Source organism: Osmerus mordax, chromosome 12, assembly GCF_038355195.1.
Source record: "Osmerus mordax isolate fOsmMor3 chromosome 12, fOsmMor3.pri, whole genome shotgun sequence".
Taxonomy (NCBI): domain Eukaryota; kingdom Metazoa; phylum Chordata; class Actinopteri; order Osmeriformes; family Osmeridae; genus Osmerus; species Osmerus mordax.
Window position 1 is genome coordinate 2,854,050 of NC_090061.1, and position 17,445 is coordinate 2,871,494.

Here is a 17,445-nt window from a genome sequence, read left to right on the forward strand (position 1 = left end):
CTGTTACTTCTTACAACCCACACGCCGTCACAACTTCACAGTCTCATCGCTTTGAGGTTCCTTTACTTAGTTGTTCCTGTCCTACATAGCCCCTGCTGCCCCCCAGGAAAGGCAGGTGCTTATGAATATTCAGGCCAAGACCGACGTTTGCGTGCCCTGAGGTTACCGTTGGTATGGAAACAAGCTTTGTGTGATTGGTCAGTCTGCCTCATCCCACAAGGAACTTGAAGGTGAGTGAATCAGATGTGATCTCCAGCTCTCCAACAAAACCAAGAGAAAACATTCCACTGTGACCCGAAATTCATTCGGGGTGTTTTTGTGCTCTAGATCAAGTTAACTACTGTACACAGTACTTATCACAGTTGTTTATAGTTATGTCTGGCAGTTTTGTTATATTACTGTTAAAATCAGCGACTATAACTCCTAACCTCGAAGCACATTTTCAAGCAGTCGAACATGACTGTCTCTTAGAAGTTCAGAATCAGAATGGGAGAATTTGCTTTGGAGGAAGGTGCATACAATAAACATATAGGGACCTAAAATTTAAATATGTGGACTATCTATACTAAGGGTACATAAACTAGCAGTACTAAGTGGGATTAGAATTAAATTAAATATACAATAAAATATAAGTTGCCGTAAATTGCAATATAAAAATACAAAAATACAAATATTACAAAAAATACAAAAGTAGTCTGAAGTACACTGTCAGGCCGTTTACACAACAGGACAAACAGAAAACAACTGTTGCGTGCCCACCAGTTCCCTTTAAACACACAACTGTAATGACACACACAGCACACCAACCACAGCAATCAGCAGCACACCCCTCACACAAAACCACAGCCTCCCTTCTCCGGAAGCCTCCGTCTGCGTCCCACAACCTGCAGGAGGAAATGAGTGTCCACATGAATTACAGCGGATGCCTTCTCTGCTTGATATCTCTTCCATTAGTGTCGTCCCAGGGGCCGGGTCGGTCCAGGCTGGGCTGCCGTGGTTCTGCTCTGCCCCCACGTGGGCCGCCTTCATCCAGGACCCGTCCAGCCCCGCACAGGGCTGTTCAGGCAGGCCTGCTGACGAGGTGTCGAGGGCGTTGGCCCCCGCGCCTGCTGCAGTGAAGCAGGGGCCATATTGGATCCATGTGTGGACGAGCGTGGAGGGCGGTCTCAGCCTCGTTCTGTTTCCTGCTCAGAGTTTTCACTCCGACCTGGGAAAACATGTTTTCTCAGGGCGCTGGTGTTGAACCCAACCCCCCCACACACATCCCCCCTCCTCCACCAGTCCCCCCCCCCCCCCCCCCCCTCCCCCCTCCTCCACAGGCTCCATCTGTAAACTCGCATGCGACTGCTCCCTGGAGCATAAGAGCCAACCGCACACACGTTTGCACAGCACTGGCCTGTGTTGAAGAGTCATATGTTATGTGGTGAAACTCTTTTAGGAGGATTGGAGGGGGAGGGGGGGGTTATTTGAAATGACTGGTTTAAAGAACAGGCGATAAAGTGTGGATCCAGGCTGGTCGGTTTCAGCTGATGTCAGGAGGACACACGGCAGAGAGTGGAGGGGAGGAAGGGAGAGAGAGAGATTGAGAAAGAGAGGGAGAGGTGGAGAGAGAGAGAGATTGAGGGAGAGAGAGGGGGAGGGGGGAGAGAGAGAAAGAGAGGGAGAGGTGGAGAGAGAGAGAGAGGGATCGAGGGAGAGGTGGAGAGAGAGAGAGAGAGAGAGATAGAGGAGAGGTGGAGGAGAGAGAGAGATCGAGGAAGAGGTGGAGAGAGATAGAGATCGAGGAAGAGAGGGAGAGAGGGAGGTAACGAGGGATTCGGGCTCAGTGGTTTCAGCATGTGGGCATCATGTGACACCAGGACTCACAGTGGAGGGTGAGCCGCCCTCAGGTGTGCACACTGAGCTCTGACTGGGAAGAGAAACCCTGTATGATGGTGTGTTCACTTAGCAAGCTATTTTATCCAAAGCGACGTACAGAATAGAGGGACTTGAACCTGTGACCTGTTGATCTGCAGTCAAATGTTATACATCTGAATTATGTTATCAATTTTGACCGTGAAAGTACTTTTCATGGTTCCCTAAAAAGATGGCTCCACACTATCTGTGGTAGTCTTCCATTACGCTTATGAAACAAACAGCATGCATGCTGTGCTAGGTGAAGTAATCGAGACTAAAGGCCTTTGCACATTGAGTCCGAAATTTGAGTCTGAAATGTACGCACGTAAAAAAATAAATACGACCTCACCTTATGTCAATCGCGCTTACACACTGCCTCCGAAAACTTTGTCTGTCAAAAAAAAGTTCGAATTGGGTTCGGTTTTTCTGCGTTTTTCGCAGCCATAGCCAGCATTTGAATAGTTTTTTGGGCAATTCAGAGCCAGCGAATTTTGAGGCTGACGATTGCGAAAAAAACGCATACGAAGATTTCGCACTCAATGTGCAACGGCCTTAAACAAGAAAGGCCAGCTTGAAAATACTGGATAGAACAAGTTATACAACAACAAAATTCAGATAAATGAAACTACAGCGGACCGTTTCAACCCCACTAACAGCAAAACCCACCTGTGTCTGTGGGGTTCTGGTCAGGGAGACATGCCAGGGTAGCTGGCTCGTGTCTCTATCTAGATAATTCTGGATTAAATGTCGATAAAATAATACGTGGCACTGGCCTCCAGTAAAGCTGCACTTCACATCATCCCACACGGACAAGTGTGGTTGTTGATATACGAAGTCTCTGTTGTGAGTAACCAAAGCTTTCCTCCAGCTGTGGCCACTTATGATGGTCATTTCTCTCTCTATCTCTTTCCTGATCGCCAATCAGATTGACACGCTTTTCTGCTGACCTCAGCTGGAAAAAGCGTCTATGGGCTGAGGACAAGCACCTGCAGGGTCTGACAGGAGAGAGGGTGGACCTGGGGGAGGGTGACCTGGGGGAGGCAGGGAGGGAAAGGGAGGGAGGGGGGGTGACCCTGGCGGAGAGAGGGGAGGGGAAGAGGTGACATGGGGGAGGGAGGCGGTGACCGGAGGGAGGGAGGGATACTGACAGACTTGAGGTTGAAGATTGACACCATAAAAAGACAAAGTAGTCTTTTCCAACTTTTGAATTTGAGCCTGACGTTTACTATGTTAGTTCTGGAATAACAGCAAACGATTTTCTTCATGAGAATCATAAAATCATCACTCATACTCAATCAGTGGCACCATAACAACATCACTGCTTTTGAATCGAAATAGACCCAATAAGAACCAAACAAATAATGCTTATACTAATACTCTAGTCTGAAAAAAAACACATGAAAAACATCGCTGGAATTCAGGCTTTGGAAACCCCATAGGACCCATAAAGTATATCCCTCAAAAAGATTCAGTGAACCAGAGTTGTAAATAACTCTGAACTGCAGGAAGCGAGGGGGGGAATTTGTGAATCTTCTGGAGTGCGAGCCTGAGATGATTTGGCGTCGATTCAGCGAACCTGTCCCCATGTCACTGCCTTACTCTAAATCCTCCAGGATTAGGAGCTGCAGGAGGTAAAAATAATATTCTAATCATTATCCAAAGTGACAGACAATAATGTGGGAGTTTTGAAGGTGTAACCTCTTGATCTGGAGGCAAACACTAACCACCGAGCTCTACCCTCTCGAGATTTAGTTCTTGGCTCTCGTCTTCAGTCTCCTCCTGTACCTCCTGGAGAGGAACATATTCCCACTCCTTCACTTCATATCGATGGGTCTCCCTTCTACTCATCGGTCTTTAGAAAACTGCGTCATGTCCAGGATGGATATCACCTCCAGTTTGAGCCTTGAGACACTTGAGAAAATGGCCGATCCAATCCCAATAGTGTGATCCAGTGTACTCTGGCATGTGAACAGGTTTCCCACTCAGACACATTCATCACACACCGTCACGTACGTCACAGCTGCTGAGTTCAAAGCTGCCAAAAGTTTAAAAGATGACAGATGAAGAGGATATCTGTAACGGAATATCAATGAGAGTCTCTATATTGGCACCTGAGACACACTTGTAAGAACGCTTTATTAGGTATTTACTGATTGATAACGATGATAACCGTCGAAGACCTAAACTGCGTAAGTCACGCCTTAGTGCTGAATGAAGGATTGCTGTTTGGTTTTTAAAACATCAGCGCCTCTGCATCCCTGGCACACACACATACACACACACACACACACACACATACACACACACACACGCGTGTGTGTGTGCGCGCGCACACACACGCTCCACAAGGCTTCAGGAAGTGCTTCTGAAAGTGTCGCACGTCATCGCTTGTTTTCGGCCTCCCTTTGTGAAGTGGTCTTCCCTCAGGGCTGCCTTCAGAGACAACAACAGAGGGAGGGAGGGAGGGAGGGAGGTGGGAGGAGGGAGGGAGGGGGGGGAGGGGGGGGAGGGGGGGGGGGAGGGGGGGAGGGGGTGGAGGGAGGGAGGGAAGGGGAGATTCTTCCGCCCACCTTAGCAGGCAACAAGGTTTGGCCGCCAGCCGTGTGTGCTCTAGGGTTTCATCAGGAGGAAGAGGAGGGGCGCTCCTTCCCGTGGCCAGTTTGTGTTCGCCCTGTTCCCCTCCAGCGCACACTGGATGTAACAAATCAGAGGACAAAATAAGTCCATTACTTTTTAAAAAGCCGTTCCTGAGCAGAGACAGTGATACGCGCTGACAGTGCCTGTTAATGGAGTAAATTAATTTACCTCGGGCGCCGTGTTCGCACAAAGTGCCGCGCGCCGCGCAGTGAATAAGTGATGATAGGCAGGGCCCGAATAAGCCCTGACTTTTTAAATCATTTAACGCGCAATCTGCTAATTAGCAGAGAGAAAAGCCAGCTTTCAGCTACAATTAAGATGGGCCTCTGTCAGTCAAGGGAGAGAGAGCTGGAAAGGGCCTTCATTTATTCATTCTCCAAGCAGATGCTTGGTGCGTTGGGACGGAGGGATGGAGGGCGTGGAGGAAACAGGGGGATCTAGGGAGGGAGGGGGAAGTAGAAGGGGTTTCTGGAGGTTGGTGGGTGGTTTGTTACTTCTCTCCTCTCTTTCTTTTCCTCTCTTCCCTGGACCCTGAGGGTGGCACGCAAGGGGCCCCGGCAAAACAAAAGCTGAAACAAAAAGGCTTGGAACGAGATGAGGACCTGAGGAGGAAGAAGACGAGCAGACTCCGTTCGCTGCCGTCGTTTAAAAACCGACGACGGAGCTCCGTGTCGAGCAGGAGTGTGTTTGACACGGTGCCGTATGGCCCCAGGACGTCAGCAGCCCCGGACAGCGCCGGCCGGAGCGCGGACACCCCACCATCCTCTCCACCAGCTGACTGAGAGGAACGTGCACCGCGGCAGATCTCACTCAGCCCAAATCCCCCCGGAAACCCCCCTCGCCCGAGGGCCTCGTTCGTTTCCACAGCCCCTCACGTGTGACAGGGCTTCACAGCACGACTAGCCTTCTCTGAGATAGGAACGCTAAACGCTCTCCTCCCGGTGGCGTCGGGTAGCAGCAGAGGCGAGTTCCAGTTGGACCGGGGCTGGCTTGTTTGAGTTGGATCTGGGTTTGGGTCTTTAGCCTCTCTCATTCTCCCATGGACAAATACCTCCCCCCCCTATCTGGTGCCGTCTGCTGATGTCATTATAACTACGCATAATCAAAGAGTATAGAAGACGAGAGGCGAAAAACACACCACAGCTTCGCCCTCTCGTCTTCTATACTCTTTGCATAATCAGGGGGATTGCTCAACTGACTCTGATGAGGAGGATCATCATTTGCCAGAACTGATGTTTTCCAGTTGTTAGGAGGAAGTGTTCATGCTGCCAGACAGGTTTTGGGAGAGTGCAGCATGAGAACCGTCTCACGTCAGAACTATCTCGCATCGCAAACCCGATTGGAAGTGCTTTCGACATTTCACACGGCGATGTGAATGGCAACAAGGCGAAAGAAAGTATGCTTACCGTTGCTCTGAACCTCCAGTAACCTCGAACCAGTCCAGCGCCGAGCGTTACTTTGACAGATCTTGCCCCGTTTTGTTTCAGATGTGAGGACAAACGACCAGGCCTCCAGCTGAATAAATGCAGGGTTACAGTGAAGCGAAAACACAACGTCCAGTCCAAAGTGATGGATCACAGATTCGGTTCATCCATACTCTCCTGAACCAGCCCACCAACAAGCACTCATACTCATTATGACACAAAGACCTGTCACATTAGCTGTACCGCGCTTGCAAAACCTCCCTCCAACCTATGTCAATGTATTCAAGGTCAGGTCCAGGAGGCGTGCTCCATACATTGAGCTTGTCACATTATGACTCGTAAGCACCTCAGACATGGAAATTAGGGTCTGCGACGGATAACGAATGTGTTGGAAAGGAAACAGACGGATTTATGACGAACACAATGCTTTGAATGTGAGGTGTTGTTTATGCAAACTTTGTTGACCGCTGTTTATTTATAAGGCTATTCCTGAGTTGTGTTTCTTGGATGATTTTCAGTTGGCTCGGCTCAGTCTAGCCACCCCCCCCAGTCCCCCCCCCCCCCCAGCCCCCTCCCCACCCCCAAGCCCCCCTCCCTAATCTTGCTTCTTGCAGAGCTAAATTCTTTCACTTTGATCTGAAAGTCTTTGCAGCCTCATTGACTGTAATGAGATCTGGAGAATCCATAAGGACTGCTGGGATTTGACGGGGAGACTGAAAACTCTGGGCTGGGAATCGGCAGCTTTTCACGGGCGCAAACAAAAATCTGAAGAGAAAAAAAAAGAAAAAGAAAAAACTCCAAGAAGATCTCAGATGGCTTGGCAAGCGCTTTGCCTTACCCTCCTCCTCCTCCACCTCTTCACTAGATCCGAACATTAATTTCCCCAAAGTCTGGAATTCCAGGGTAGATGGAGGGAAATCGCAGGAGAGGGTGGATTGGCACGGAGGCAAGTGGATGTTTCTCTTTGTGTCGGCCCAGAAGCCCGGTCCCCAGATAGGAGCCTGTGTCTCTGTAATCTCCAACGCTGACTACCGGCCAGTCCATTAATCAGTCACTCAAGGTCTCTATCCCACCAAGGCCCTTCTGTGAAAGCCCAGAGCAGGGAGCGTCTGATATGTCCGAGGGACTCTGGGTCAAGGAGACAAACCGCAATGTCCACACTGCATCGAAGGCCGGAGCTGTTCAATGCTCTACAGCACATACATAACTCTCTGCTCATTATTCAACAGAGAGAGAGGCATGGTTCTGACTTACGGTGTGTGTTTGTGTATCAAACCGGGTCGGTGTGAAAGGTTGGGTTGACAGGAAGGCCTTAAGAACTCCCTGGTTGGTGCTTTTATGTTTAAGTTTCTGTGTGCATGTGTCAGGCATATTATGGGATGTCCAGGTTCATTACAGTGAGGGATGGAAGAGGGAAACAAAATTGAATCTAAGCTATTTGATCACATTAAATGTGTAAAGTATAATCATATTAGAAATCTAGAAATGAGAATGAATACTTTTGACAACAATTTATTGACTAGTTACATGAACATTTTATTTGATTTAAAACCGACAACAACAACAAACAAATCTACTAAAGACACAGGTAATATACTTTCTCAAACTCAAATACACCAAATAAATTATGTTTTTGATCAACTGTTGAAAGTCAGAAAGTTAAAGGTTAAGGTACAGTTCTCTTTTTTAAAATGTGTTCCAACTGCATGTATGTACGGACTTTGAGTAACTTCAACTGCCAAACTTAAACAGTGGCCATCACCACTGTGCTGGCTGGCAGCGCTCAGAGTTCACCCTCGTACATCAACAACACGGTAAACACCTCAAGAGTGCCTCCTTCCATCCAAAGCCTTTTAAATTTCATGCCAATATATCCATTTATTATTAATGAGCATGTAAATAATCTGTGAGGCGCATTCCGAAGCTAATGCCGACCCCTTGGTCTCTGGCTCAATTATTTGGATTGTTTCCCCTCTTCGGGTCCCAGTTGAGGCGCGGGGGCCAGCCTGGAGAGAGAGAACAGGAATCCCTTCAGCATAAGTTAAGATTTCACGCTCCGCTGCTTTTTCGCTCGACCTGTCGAGGTCTCTGCGACCTTGACGTTCGGTCCTCTCTCCCCCCCCCCCCCTCCGCCCCACCCTCACTCCATCTTTCCCTCCCTCTGTCTGTCGTTCTCTTCACTCTCTGCCCTGCTTTCGTTTGTTCGCACTTCGCAAAACGATCAATGTTGTTCACCTTGGTTTGTTTTGGATTGTTTGTTTGAGCCTCTGCCCAAAGACAATTTTGTACCCCATATGGCGATGGACGATAAAGTTATTGAATTTGAATTCAAACACACCGAGTGACAGCCCCCCCCCCCCCCCCCCCCCCCCCCCCCCCCATTCTGGCTGAACTTCACGCCCGGGTGAAGTCAATTGTCCGGAGTGACGTGGATGCTGTGACACTATTACCTGGCAACTGTGTGTGTGTGTGACACCTTTCACTCTGTGTAAGTGACAATTAAAGGGGCCCCCTAATTAAAGAACGGGAGGAGAGGTCATTAGTACAGAACAGATGGGGTCTGGGCATACACAAGAAAACCTCTGTATTGTTATGCTGCCGTTCTTTGTTCCTGGGCATAACAAACAAGCTCCAGCAATGCCCCCCTACAGGCATCCTGCATTGTGTTCGCTTTTTCAAAAGATGCGAGCTTTTGAGAGCTCACTTTTGTTCTGCGAATGTTAATGGGGTTTAACATCTGCATATACAATCGTTTTTGAGCTTCTTTTTTTTTCTTTTTTGATTCTAGCTGTTGGCGTCTTGCAGAGGGAGCAGAACCGGAGCAGAACACGTGAAAGCTGTGAAGTGGTGATTAAGGAAATGGCCTGGTAGTGAACAAGGTCAGGTGGTCACATCTCCAGCGGCCTCCGCTGTTGTTGAGCCCCGAAGCAAGACACTTGTCTTGAACAACCTCAGAGAGACAGAGCTCTCTTTCAGCAGGACAAGAACGTCCAGGATGCTACTAATGTTGCCCTGCCACCCTGGGGTGAGTGACGGTATGGGGTGGTCGTACTCTCCGTGGATGTCTGTATTCACGTCCTCCTCACTATTCGGATTTCATGCGTGTGTTTTTCTTCCTGTGTGGACACGAGAGGGCCCCTCTGTCTGTCTCGCAGAATCACAGTCTCTCTCCTCCCACACTCTCTCTTCCAACATCCATCTTTAATGTAAAAACCACAGAAAGAACAATGGCTTCTCCCCTGGTGAGGGCACGGCCCGCTAATAATTAGCCGGGGGTCATCATTTTTTGATAAAGCTGAGAGAACGAAAGTAGAGAGAGAGACAGGAAAAGGGAAAAGGAAAAGGAAGAGAAAGAGAGAGGGAGGAGAGCGAGAGAGAGGAGGAGAGAAGGAAGAGAGAGGGAGAAGGAGAGCGAGAGAGAGGAGGAAGAGAGAGACCGTTAGTATTTGCATAGCAGCGCTACATGGAAATATACCCTTCCTACAAGCGCAGGTCAGGCCGTCGCAGGGATTGTTCCGAGGTAATTAGCCCGATTCCCCATCGCATCGTCTGAAATATTGAACATCGCAGGGGCCGAGGAAGAGGAATAGAGTGCGCCAAATGCAAATGAAGGGGCCAACACCAGCCAGGGCGCCAGGGCGGCTATAAATCCCTCCCCAGAACCGTCGTGAAGCGCTTTAAGAGGCTTTCTCAGAGTGCCAGTGAGGTTGCTTGTTTGTTTGTTTGCAGGGAAGGTGGGTCTCCATAGGCCAAACACTGTGCTGTAGAGTGTGAAAACAAGGCCCCAGAGCTGGCCCTCGTATCAGCCCCTCACTTCATCTGCTCCACCTCACGAGCCTCCGCACGGAATCTCAATGAGGCTGGGTGCCTTTCCAGGCTGTACCTGTCAGAAAGGGCTGGATGAGATACGAGTTTTGTGGCGTGCTGAGTGCCATGAACAATGTAAAGACTTGAAAGACAGAAAGAATGAACGAATGAATGAATAAATAAATGAAAGAATAAGTGAAGCTAAAACAGTCCACATTAACTTTTAGCAGTAACCACCGTTGAAGGGTACATTACATTTACATTTAGTCATTTAGCAGACGCTCTTATCCAGAGCGACTTACACTAAGTACAGGGACATTCCCCCCGAGGACAGTAGGGTGAAGTGCCTTGCCCAAGGACCCAGCGTCATTTGGCTCAGCCGGGAATCCAAACAGCAAACCTTCTGATTACTAGCCCGATTCCCTAACCGCTCAGCCACCTGACTCTAGGGTAAATAACTCAACCACACCGTAAATTGCGTAGTCATCTCAATCTTTTGATAACTTAAAAGATTTCTTTAGATTTGAAAAGCCCTGGGGCTTCATCGACAGACGTTTGCTAATCTGACCTTTGAGGGTGCCAGGGGCTCAAACCTACTTAAACACGACACGATTCCACAACCGAATATTCAACACTGTATCTTGACCTTTGTTTGTCGGACGGATCTCACTGGCATGGATCCGTGCGGTTCTCAGTAGTACAGACAGGCCAGTCTGCCACACGCCTCAACAACCTGCAGCGTCATTCACCCCAGATCACGTGGAGGGTGTTAGGTTGGTATAGGTGCAGTTTTATGTTCAAGTCAAGCCCTCTGAGACCTTACTCAAAGGGCTATACTGATGAAATGAGATTTGATCAGTCACACTGTTCACTCAAACGGGATGGATTCTTATTTAATGGAGAGAAAATCAGGAGATCCGCTAGGACTCTCTCCTGATGGATCTTCCTCCACTCCTGAAGCATGGCTGAGGATTTTCGTCCTGAATTTTTCATGTTGTTTTGCTTTACTCCCGTGACTACTGCTTGATGTCTCCCAAAAAAATGTTACAAAATAAATAGATAAATAATGAAAAAGGATAGGAAAATAAAGACTGCTTGCAGGTGCAACAAAAGTCCTCCACACATTAGAAACACATTTTATTAAAGTAGTTACATCGACCAAGAACACAAACGACACAGATAAAACCGCAGTCTCCTTCTTCCGGATACTGTCTGTATAGGAAGTGTTTTTACTGTACTATGCAGTGAATATTAATTCATGGAATGGACGTGAGATATATAAACGATGCTGGAGTGTGGCAAAACAAATTATGTAGAGGCACCGATTACCCTGTGGAGTCCCCTGGAGGGATGGAGATAATATTGAAGTAATCTGCTTGCTGAAGTAAACACGTTTCAAATTTAGGATGATAGACATCTAAATTAGTCCAACAAGCTCTGCGATGTTTTGTCTGCATCCATGGTTTCCAGTCGTCTGTTGACATCTGAGAAAGTGTGCTGTCAGATTCACACATCTAGCCTAACTTTTAAAATATCAACCTCCTTAGTTTGGGGGTCAGGTGGCTGAGCGGTTAGGGAAGGGAATCGGGCTAGTAATCAGAAGGTTGTTGGTTCGATTCCCGGCCGTGCAAAATGATGTTGTGTCTTGGGCAAGGCTTCACCCTACTTGCCTCGGGGGGAATGTCCCTGTACTTACTGTAAGTCGCTCTGGATAAGAGCGTCTGCTAAATGACTAAATGTAGTTGTTTATGAGGGGGATTAATACAAATAATGTATTTACTTATATGAGATATATTTAGCCAAAGTAGGGGGGTGGGGTGGAGGGATGTTTGAACCTGAGACCTCTTGACCTGTAGGCTATTGCTCTAGCACTGTCATATCTATCCCTAGCCAGCTAAATCTATTCCTCAAGTGTCAGAATTCATTCAGAACTGAGGTATTCATGGTGTGGTTGAAATCAATGGTCCGTCTGTGTTCGCTCTCTCCTGATGGTGAGATTGTGCAGCAAATATGTTTTTAAACTTTTACTTATTATTTGGACATGTTTTAAAACAATAGAAGGGTTCAGTTTGGAACGCCAACTCTTCTTGACATTTGTACTGTTGTGAATTTTTTTAAATATATACTGGTATTATTTTTTACACACCTTTTTACACGCACACGCACACACACACATTCACACACAAACTCCCAAACGTAAAGATTTGTAAGGATGTTTTCCCCTGCGGAGCTACCCCTTCTGTTGGCCTAGTGTGGGAGTTAGGAAGAACTCCTTTGAGAGCAAGAGGAAGAGGAGGAAGTATTTCAGACCTCCATCTGGGCGGACACAAACCTGACATGTGTTCCAACCCCTGACCCCCCCCCCCCCCCCCCCCCCCCCCCGCCCCCCGGGGAGAACGCTGCCATGGCAACCACAAGTCATTTCGTAGGTTTTCAAATTCAAACCATATGAAGGACGATTAATACAGCCGTTTTAAGAGAAAGAGGTAGGAGAGAAATTAATAGCAAGCAGATGGTGAAGAACGATTGAGTATGTGAACCGTCTTACAAATAAAGGGTGGATTCACCTCTGCTTCTCGCCATTATGTTGGTGTTGTTTGGAAAAAGTGCTATCTGTCTTGTTTTGCTCAACTTAATGGCCTTTTCAGACTCAGTTTGGTCACAAAGTATGTGAACACCTTTTCTTTTACTTTTTTCTCAGAAAGTCTTTCACTTCCCCAAAGGAATTTCACACCTTCATTCGTTCAGAAAGGACGTTGAGTGCTGTATTCGTGATGTTGAAATCCAGGGTCTGGCTGCGTTGAGACGTGCTGCATAGATTTCACTTGTGAAATCCCAAAGCCCGTTTCTTAAACACGTGTTGTATCCAGTGAACACGATGATGTATTGCGTAAGTGATCAGGCTTCAGATGCAAGTAGTATGGATCCATAAGGCCAATTCTTCTTGATTTACAGCGGTAGCATAAATATATGGCTTTAACTGAAACCGCTAAACCCCCAACATTTGAGTTTAGCTTGGCGCTAACCCAATACCATTTCACATAATTAGATGTGATTGCACAATCAACCTGGGCCAAATGGGTCCTCCTCTGCCTCAGGCTGTATATCTCTGCAGTACAAAGGGAGGTTGTCTGGTAGTCACGGCCCTTGTCCAGCAATATGTGAGAATGCTTTACAGCAGCGCATAACCATCTTCCAAGAAACAGCAATCCATTACGGAGAAACATGAATTACTTTGGCTAAAGTTTTTGGGCAGGTTATGGAAATGTTCAGTTCTTAAAATATACCATGAAAAACGTCTGCCAGTGAAAAATCCTTTGACCTTCCGTTGGAAGTTATTATTATTCTGATGATGTTTTTTTTTTCTCATAGACCATTAACTTTATCGACAGTCTTTTGGCACAGAGTACTGTATGTCTCCATCACTTGGCTTTTAATGAATTCCTCCTTTATATATTGTAATATACTCAATATGTACAATATATTGTCAGATATATGGTTTATTGGGTGGTCTGTTCAGAGAATGAGGTATGTCACAACCCGTATGTTTTATGAATATGTTTTTAATTATAGTAAAACATGATATTATACATAATGCAGAACTGTTCTTCTTTAGGAAAAAGGGCACCTGTTTCCACGATGTTGTATCCCCAGACAGTGTGTGTGTGTGAGGGTAGGTAAGTGTGTGTGTGTGTGTGTGTGTGTGTGTGTGTAGGCAGTAGCCTGGCTGATTTCACCTAGCAAAAGACAATCTTCGGACAACCTGGAACTTTCCCCTCTGCATTAGTGCGCGATGCTATCTTTACCCAAGCAGGCCCAGAGGAACCAGGACGAAGAGAGCATGTTTTTCCTGTACACCCCACCTTCCCCTGTGTCCTTGGGTGCGAAGACTGTAGTGGCCATGCAGATGGGGCCTTAATTAACACATGGGCCCTGCCGTCATAGCAGTGTGTCCAGGACCCCCCGGGGGAGTCGGGGCGTGAGAGGGGACGTCAGGGAGGGGGTAACTAGGAGACGCAGTAACAGCCCGTTCAACACCAGTCTTGCCCACACCCATATTCAGACGATGGGGACTGCTCAGTGGGAGAACATGGCTAAAGAAAAGGTGTTGTTGGCCCTGCGCTGGCCTAGTGAGAACCGTGCGAGAACACTGCAGTGGAAAAACGTTTGAGGCCATCAAGAGGTACTGGGTTCGAATACCCCCCCCGGTACTTATCTTTGGTTTAAAGCGTTTGAAGAGTGTATACATTTTTAACATTTTAACAAAAATATCTCAGTGGGGAAAGGCCAACCAGGAAGAGAATGGCTCTTGCAAAATACATTTAGCAGACGCTCTTATCCAGAGCGACTTACAGTAAGTACAGGGACATTCCCCTGAGGCAAGTAGGGTGAAGTGCCTTGCCCAAGGACACAACGTCAGTTGGCATGACCGGGAATCGAACTGGCAACCTTCGGATTACTAGCCCGATTCCCTCACCGCTCAGCCACCTGACTCCCCAAAATACATGTAAACGTATAAATGAACTATCATTCAGAGAGATCTTTCCTCTTAAGGCTGCATCAGTGGCTCCCACAGCAAACAGCTGTAGCTATGGCTCTGTAAACACATTTCAAACGGAGGCCAACAGAATGTGACAGGCAGTTTTCTCAAGGCTCGTAATGACAAAACCATGCATGTAATCCCAACCTTTATTTTCTCATCTTCCCCTTCTAAATAATACACCCTAACATTCTTCGCCTCAAGTTTTCTTTCCACTTCCGAAACCCTTCCAATCACCTTTCGTGTTAACTAGTTTGCTGTGGCGTACCCTGCCACGAAATCTCTTGAATAAACCACACAACCACCCGAGCAGTCACCGTGCACCACAGCCATGAACATCTGGACGCAAACAAGTGCATGAAAACCCCACACAGCTACGCATAAAAGATGCTGCCAACTGCCAGCGTTAATAACCAATATGGGCGCAAAGGCACCCAAGTAAGCAATGTGACAGGGCAGCCCACTTCCCATTAAGACTGTAAAGAGGCGGACATCAAACAGAGTATGGAGAAGAGCCTTGATCGGGGCCTGGCATCATCATACTTTAATAGGACATGTGGCACCTCTGCCCGCGACTTGTGTCCAAACCGCACTTCTGAATTCCATCCAGCTGTCGATCTACAAATAGTGGTACAATTACCCCTTGTCGGGAACGCCATGTGCTTGCCCCCTACGCGTGCCCCCCCACCCTCCCCAACATGCCGAAAGCCGAAACCCTAATTGTGAAACAAAGTGAAGCTGAATGAGAGTCAATGCCCCAGGTCAGCCTTCCATCGGCCTGACAGCTGACATCATCGAGAGTGACTGTGTCATGCGTGTGTGTGTGTTTGTGACAGACAGGCACATCCTCTTTGTTATTGCTGTTATAAACACTGGGATTTGGAGGCTGGGAGAGGGAGGGGAGCTGGGGGGGAGGGTGGGAGGGGAGCTGGGTGGGAGGGGAGCTGGGGGGGAGAGGGAGGGGAGCTGGGGGGGAGGGTGGGAGGAGAGCTGGGGGGGAGGGTGGGAGGGGAGCTGGGGGGGAGGGTGGGAGGAGAGCTGGGGGGGAGAGGGAGGGGAGTTGGGGGGGAGGGTGGGAGGAGAGCTGGGGGGGAGAGGGAGGGGAGTTGGGGGGGGAGGGTGGGAGGAGAGCTGGGGGGGAGAGGGAGGGAGGGGAGCTGAGGCGTGTAGGGATGGCTGGCTTTGCTGTGATAATGGACCTGTTGGCTTACATACATAGCACACTTCTGGCCCCATTGTCTCTGCGATGGTCTTATAAACATCAGGGTTTCTTCTGCCTTCAACATCAAGGAGTGCTTCTCTGGGGCCTCAAGTGGGTGTTTTATAAAGGAGTCTGTTCTTTGACAGTTTTCTGAAGGGTCGTGACCTTGACTGATCTTCCCTGTTGTCTCAGAGCATGCTCTGTTACTGTTGTATTCAATAACGTGTGTCTCGCTCCATGAACTATCCTAAATCATACAGTTATACAATTGCAGGAAACAGTGGAACTCGTAAACACCCCTTTAGTACACTATTACAAGGTGAGTGGGTTAATTTTTATTACACTTGCAAGTCTTCAGTACACTATTACAGCACAGAATAAATTAAAAGTTGTATTATGTACAGTTATTTTTGCTGGCAGTCATGATTACAATCTCAGGGGCCCTGTTCACTCCACTCCAAGACCTTAAAACTATTAGTATTGCTCGTGCCGGGGGTGTATTGGCCCAAATAACATTACTTCAACTCCCAACATAAGTTACTACAGAAGCACAGTGTCCCACAGGACCATATATTACCCAGCCAATGAGGCAAGGGCCAAGCTAGCGGTCCTTGAGAATGAGAACAAAAGCGTGTTCGCCATAGCAGAAAAACGTCTCTCCTCGCTTCACTTGGCTCAGGTAAACAACCCTGCGCCATGGCATCCTAAATACCTCGGAGCTTGGTGCTAGCCCTGTAGCGCAGCCCCCTAATAATCGTTATCATTGCTGCCATATATTACAACCGCTGATGCTAACGGTTATATCTCAGAGGCGCCGTGTCCTCCCCCCGCCCCGCCCCTCCTCTCCCGCCCCCACCTCCCCTGCAACACCAAAACCCCATTCTGCATTTCGCTTCATTTTCCCACCTCAAAATTTCCTCTTTTTTTTATTTCCCTTTGGCTACGTCTGCTCCCTTTACAAAGCCCGGGAGCATTATCAAAACATTACGGCGCGCAGCATGTGTTTGATTAAAAAAGTGTAAAGTTACAAATTAGTTAATAAAATCATTTAGGCCGATCGCTGCAAATGGTGATAAATGCGTTCCATATGTTCCCAATAAAAAAGGCAAGTGCCATGTGCCCATCCCCTCTGTCTTCGCCATAAACAAATAAATTAAAACAATTACCGCAGCGAGCGCCTTCCGCCTTTAATGAGAGCGCGGCCGCGTGAAATATGTGACAGGTCTCGTTTGCCCAGAGTGGTGCCTGTCTCTATCCAGAGTGGTCGGCCATCTCCCAGATAAATCTCTCCCGCTTGCTAAGTTTTGTGTTGCTTACAAGGTGCACCCGGGAGTTCTGTCTCTCTCGCTTGTCGGAGATTTAGACCACCCACACATGCCTAGTCCTTCAAACAACAGTACGGTACTTAATCCGACGTTAAAGGAAGATAAAGGAGTTTAAGACTAGGCCTACTTGAATCGTAGTAATGTATCGAAGTGTAAACATATTATCTCAAGTCACCGGCCCGTTCCTTGTGAAGCACATCAACTGTGTCTTCAATTCTGTTTGATTTGGATTTCACATAAAATTGAGGAGGATGTATAATCTGGGATTGTACTCGCCATCAATTTACTAATTGATTCTGAGAGAAAAATTATGCATAATAAATATTTTGCTTGTTGTCACCAATCCACGTTACTGGAGAGAATAACAGCTCAGACTCACCCACGTGCCTCATGTCTCTCACTAACTCCTCATCACAAACCTTCCTGTCCATTTCTCCTCCCAGACTGTTTACATGATGACCCACCGCTACTGTAGCGGTGGGTCATCATGGCTCGGATACCGCAAACGAACCAATGCCACCACACTCGCTGACTCAGCTTTCACAAAGCATTAGCGACGTACTTTGGCAGACCTGATCTCGCAGCTCCAAGTAATCATTATGTTTCGGCCCGCCT